Source organism: Pseudorca crassidens, chromosome 6 (genome assembly GCF_039906515.1).
Source record: "Pseudorca crassidens isolate mPseCra1 chromosome 6, mPseCra1.hap1, whole genome shotgun sequence".
NCBI classification, from domain to species: domain Eukaryota; kingdom Metazoa; phylum Chordata; class Mammalia; order Artiodactyla; family Delphinidae; genus Pseudorca; species Pseudorca crassidens.
Window position 1 is genome coordinate 58,888,937 of NC_090301.1, and position 6,525 is coordinate 58,895,461.

At 44.8% G+C, this 6,525-nt stretch overlaps 1 pseudogene; it reads left to right on the forward strand.

The window, feature by feature from the left end:
* The first annotated feature begins 5,602 nt into the window (after positions 1-5,602).
* On the forward strand, positions 5,603-6,293 carry LOC137226812 (DNA replication complex GINS protein PSF2 pseudogene; annotated as a pseudogene).
* Positions 6,294-6,525: the final 232 nt, after the last annotated feature.

A 6,525-nucleotide genomic window follows, 5' to 3' on the forward strand; every position in this document is an offset into this window, starting at 1 on the left:
CTGTAACTCATCTCTGAACTCCTCTCTCTGTTTCCACCCCGGCACAATTTCTGTCTATGCATACAGGAAAGTGAATCAGGCTTATTTTCCTAGGGGTCAACCCTACCCTGTCTAACTGACTCAGGGTGGGTCCACTTAGTCTCAGTTTCTGTTCTTGGAGAGTATTCCATGTATATCCTTTGAAAATGGAAGTCCTTTTTGTTACATATAGTCTATTTTTTTTCAAAAACTAAGAAAATCTTGTCCTCTTATTCTGAACTTGTCATTTTTGGAAGCTTAGTGGGTGAAGACTTTCTTTAGAACCTAACCACTGAATAACTAGGAGAATGTAGGAGAAAGCGTTGATATAGTACTGTTTTACGATTTTTCAAGTTTGAGTAAGTTTCTTATGGAAAAGGAGAGAGACAGAAAGAAAGAAAGAAAAAGAGAAAGAAATACCATGGGGTTTATAGTCTATGAAGAACCTACTTCTGTTACACTCTTTGTCCCCAGAAGGAGAAGGGAATAGGGAACAAGTACCAGAGTGTCATGGAAATCGAGGGCAAGAGGAGTGAGCCACGTGTAGAAAACATTGCCCACATGGCAGGAAGTGTCACACCCGTATCAGTAGTCAAAGGGATGTGTTCAGGGGATTGTCAGGCTTTTGACATTAATTGATGCCCCAAAGCACAACAAGGAGGAAATATACATTACAGTGAGGATTTTTTTTTTTTTTGACGAAGTGCATTATGCGTTCATAAGCCATTTACACTTCCCGCCAGACAAGAGTTAATTTGGGGATGCAGGATTGTTGCTTTAGAAATGTAATGAAATGACACTCAAAAGTGGAAACACTGCCGTTTCACTGTGAAATGGCAAAACAGGAGGGAAAGGCTAAATTGGCCAGAAGATTGAGAGCAGGAGAGAGAAAGAGAAGTAGAAGCCTGGGTAGAGCAATTAATTGTTTCAGTGTTTTCCCGTGAAAGCCAGTGGAAGAAACACACACAGATACACACACACACACACACACACACACACACACACACAGAAACATACACTCGTCGCAAAAAGATGATGAGATATATTATTAGGACAGAGATACAGAAAACGATTTTTCAGAGTATTAAAAAGATCCTAGGCTACAAGATAACATCCATATTCTTTGGCATTGCTAAAAGCATATTTCAGAATGTTAGTGTAGAAGCATATGGATGGAACAGCAGGAGTCCTAGTTGTCATACAAGAGGCTGTTTGATGATTGCACACCAGACCAGAAGGTTCACGCAAAGGGGAAATTTAATGATTCAACATCAGCTTCTTGTGTGGTGTTTCCGCAAATGTCACCCCCCCTAAGCCAGCATTTCTCTGACTCTGCTTCCAGGGAAACAATTCAGCCAGTCCCTGGGTCTGCAGTTACCCACTGGGCATCAGGTATGAATCTAGCATGGGGCTGGGGTCTGTGACCGACACCGAAGACGTTTGTGATGTAATCCTTCTCTTTAAAGAATTCCCGATCAAGGGTGAATACCAAATGGATACATATGAAACAGGTAGAGATCTGTGAGGTGAGTTACTGTTCTACCCTTAGACAGGGACAAATGGTCCTCTGCCCCGCACCCCACACTTAGGGGGCCTTGGGTTTTAGGTGACTTCCTCAACAATTTCACAGTGCCCCTGTGGTGTCTGAGGCCAGTGGGCTGGCAGTGCTGCCGTGAGCCAGGACCAGGACCCTGGGGGGCTTCTGTTTCCCTCTGACCCTCTACCCTTGCTGTTGCCTCGAGGAGCTCTGGACCTCGTGTCTGTGGGTCCTGTGGCTCAGCTCTGGCTCCACGAGGGTGTCCTGGTAGCAGTTTTCTCCTGCTGGTAGTGCAGCATTTCTTTCATTGGATCCTGTGAGACTGGCTGCCAGAATGGTGCTGAATTGGGGCTTGTTTGGGTCACTGAAGGAGGATGAGTTCTGGATGCTGGATTACTGTAGGTGGTCCACTGCTGACCCTCTGGACTTGAGCTGTGTGACTTGGCTCCAGCCATGGTACTACCTCTGGCCCATGCACCTGAAGGCGGCAGGGGTGGTGGCAGGCATCCTTTAGTCCATGTGACCCCACTGCTGGACCCCAGGGGGGACACCCCGTATCTTCCACGGGCTCTGTGCCACGTGTCAGGCAGTCCTCAAGGAGACTCACTTTTTCTCCAAGGGTTTTTGAGCCTATACCAGGGGCCCTTCCAACCTATATCTCTTGCCTTGGATAGGTGTGGCAATGCCATGCTTTCTCTGATCCATCTTGAGCCATGCTGGACAGGGGATGGACATTCCTTGAACTAATGGGTTTCTGAGTGATGCTGTAACCAGATTTAAATAAATGGTATTAGGGAACTGCAAACCACAAGCAGGTCTGAAGAGTCATGCATTATAATACCATCATTGCTACCTTTCTTCATGCATGGGAGACACAAAATTATCTAGGTGCAGTGCAATTAACAATAAAGAACACAAAGAGATGGTGTCTGTATCTGATAGGAATAGATGGTGCCTGACACTATGATGAATCAAATCTTCCCATGCCCTGATGGACAATAACAAATACAAAAATAGCTCCTCTCTACCTATTATTCTAAATTGTCATTGATAAATCACTTTGCTTCACATGGGCCCATGAATTTTTTTTTTCTTTTTTTTTTTTTCTGTGTTACGTGGGCCTCTCATTGTTGTGGCCTCTCCCATTGCGGAGCACAGGCTCCGGACGCACAGGCTCAGCGGCCATGGCTCACAGGCACGTGGGATCTTCCCGGACCGGGGCACGAACCCATGTCCCCTGCATCGGCAGGTGGACTCTCAACCACTGCGCCACCAGGGAAGCCCGAATTTTTTTTTTTTAACATCTTTATTAGAGTATAATTGCTTTACATTGTTGTGTTAGTTGCTGCTGTATAACAAAGTGAATCAGCTATACGTATACGTATATCCCCATATCCCCTCCTTCTTGCATCTCCCTCCCACCCTCCCTATCCCACCCCTCTAGGTGGACACAAAGCGCTGAGCTGATGATCTCCCTGTGCTATGCAGCTGCTTCCCACTAGCTATCTGTTTTACATTTGGTAGTGTATATATGTCCATGCCACTCTCTCACTTCATCCTGGCCTACCCTTCCCTCTCCCCTCATCCTCAAGTCCATCCTCGATGTCTGCGTCTTTATTCCTGTCCTGCCCCTAGGTTCTTCAGAATCATTTTTTTTTTTAGATTCCATATATATGTGTTAGCATATGGTATTTGTTTTTCTCTTTCTGACTTACTGACTTACTTCACTCTGTATGACAGACTCTAGGTCCATCCACCTCACTACAAATAACTCAATTTCGTTTCTTTTTATGGCTGAGTAATATTCCATTGTATATATGTGCTACATCTTCTTTATCCATTCATCTGTTGATGGACACTTAGATTGCTTCCCTGTCCTGGCTATTGTAAATAGTGCTGCAATGAACATTGTGGTACATGTCTCTTTTTTTGTTTTGTTTTTTAATCTATTTATTTATTTATTTTTGGCTGCATTGGGTCTTCGTTGCTGCACGCGGGCTTTCTCTAGTTGTGGCGAGCAGGGGCTACTCTTCGTTGTAGTGCGTGGGCTTCTCATTGCAGTGGCTTCTCTTGTTGCAGAGCACGGGCTCTAGGCAAGCGGGCTTCAGTAATTGTGGCACATGGCTCAGTAGTTGTGGCTTGTGGGCTCTAGAGTGCAGGCTCAGTAGTTGTGGCACATGGGCTTAGTTGCTCCGTGGCATGTGGGATCTTCCTGGACCAGGGCTCGAGCCTGTGTCCCCTGCATTGGCAGGCGTATTCTTAACCACTGCGCCACCAGGGAAGCCCATGTCTCTTTTTGAATGATGGTTTTTTCAGGATATATGCCCAGGAGTGGGATTGCTGGATCATATGGTAGTTTTATTTTTAGTTTTTTAAGGAACCTCCATACTGTTCTCCATAATGGCTGTATTAATTTACATTCCTACCAAGAGTACAAGAGGGTTCCCTTTTCTCCACACCCTCTCCAGCATTTATTCTTTGTAGGTTTTTTGATGATGGCCATTCTGACTGGTGTGAGGTGATACCTCATTGTGGTTTTGATTTGCATTTCTCTAATGATTAGTGATGTTGAGCACCCTTTCGTGTGTGTGTTGGCAATCTATATCTTCTTTGGAGAAATGTCTGTTTAGGTCTTCTGCCCATTTTTGGATTGGGTTGTTTGTTTTTTTGATATTGAGCTCCATGAGCTACTTGTATATTTTGGAAGGCCCATGAATTTTATATACATTTAAAATCAAAATGAAAAATAGTTGCCTGAGACCTCGAACACCTTAGAGATGACCCTGGCAGGGTCTAATTAAATACAGAACTAGTGTTCTAACTGCTTATCACAGATTTAGTAAGCATTTACTTTATTATAATTTTTTAATTCTTAAATATGAAACATTTTAAAACCCAGAAAATGTACAAAATAAAATAAGACTTATGAATCCACTACCCTTTTGCTAATTTTTGCTACCATTTTGCTAATATTTGCTTCAGGTTTTTAAAATAAGTAAATCATGGTGAATACAATGAAAATGTACCCCCAATCTCTTCCGCCTTCTTCCTTTTGCAGAGGTAGGCCGTCTCCTGACGGTGGTAACATCTTAGTATGAGATCCTCTAGAAGCAGATCCAGAGGCAAGGATTTGAGTGCAGGTAGTTTATTTGAGAATAGTGGGGTGGGGAAGTGATACTGGGAAGGAAAAGAAGTTAATGCAGTGTGCTGATGAGCAGGTTATCCTTGTGGGCAACTGGGGCTCAATCCCATAAGGGACTTTGGGGACCTGTGTAGACAAGCCTCAGAGTTCTTCCATCTGAGGGCTAAGGGAGCTGGGGTGTTTACCCATCAACTCCCTTTGTCGTTGGTTGTAGACTCCTTGGCGTTCAGGCCTGCCCCGTGAGGGGCTGAGCATTCTCCTCCAGCCTTCAGGTAGAGTGGAAGGTGTTTGCACTAAGAAGCTGGAGGGTTCAGGAATAATGAGCTTGGAGGGAATATGGGTGGGTTCCTGCCAGCACCTGCTGTAGCCAGTATTATTCCCCGACGAGGTGTACTTTCTACATCTGTATATATCAAAAAGACAACATAGAGTGTTGTCCTATGGGTTTTTTAAGTTTTAAATAAATGGCATCATATTGAACACATTTCCTACAACTTGCTTTTTTTTAACTCAAAATTATATACTTGAGATTTATCCATGTTGAAATATGTAGATGTAAATCATTTATTTTAGCAGCTCTTTGTGTTCAAGTGTTTGAATAAACTACTTTCCATTTACCCAATTGATAGTTTGTTTCCATTCGTTCTTATATAATAGACATCTTCACATCCACGTGAGCTCGTGTTTTCTCTATGAGATTCCTGAAAAGCAGAGTGCTGCTCACAGGGTAGTCACAGCTTCATGTTTACTGGGTATTGCCAAACTGTTCTACAAGATATTTATGCCAAGTTATACTACAGAAAGCGGCATGAAGAATTTCTTTGTCCGCACATCTATGCCAACATACCTGATATGATGAGATTTGTTAATTTTTGGCGAGTCTCGGGCTGGCCGTGGGCGCAGCCATGGTCGCGGCTGAGGTGGAGTTTCTGGCCGAATAGGATCTGGTCACCATAATCCTGAACTTCAGTCTGGACAAGATCCACCTCATCGAAGGTGGCCTGGAGCCTTTCAACCCCAGCTTACCCGTGCAGGTGCCTCTGTGGCTGGCGATCAACCTGAAACAGAGACAGAAGTGTCGGCTGCTCACCGCCTGCCCCACCAGCCCCAGTGGATGGACGTGGAAAAGTTGGAGAAGATTACGGATCATGAATGAAATGAAGAAACTTTTACCCGTATGCCCAGCCCTTACTACATGGAGCTCATCAAACTCCTGTTAAATCACGCTTCGGACTACATTACACCCTGAAAGCAGATGAGCTCTGGAGCCTGATCAAGGACGTGCGGGACACTCGTATAGCCAAGCTCCGGGTGTCTGCCAACAGCTTCATGAGACAGCAGGAGGCACACGCCAAGCTGGATAACCTGACCTTGACGGAGATCAACACCAGCGGGGCTTTCCTCACACAAGCGCTCGATCACGTGTAGAAACTACGCATGAACCTGCAACCTTCTGACAGTGTCCAGTCTCAGGACTTCCAGGGAGGGACTGTCAAGGCCTGTTTGTCAAGGCCTGTGTCTGCCAGCAGGAAGCTCACTGGGTGGTGTTTGAGTGCTCAGGATGTGACAAAGGTACTCACGTTTCTGGAGTTTTAGAACAACTTTTGAGTGTATGAAAAACAGTGCACTGAAGCAAGGAATGGGATTATAACCTTGTTGGAAAGCAACAGGCTTGGGTTTAGTCCTCGAGACATTCTGTAATTCCACATCTGTATCAGGGAGCCAGGTGTCCTTTTATGGGGGAAAAAAAAATTCATTAGCAGAACAAGTGATTTCCCTAGCAGAGCCCCACGTCTCCTGCATGGGACTGTCACGTGCAGGTGAGTGT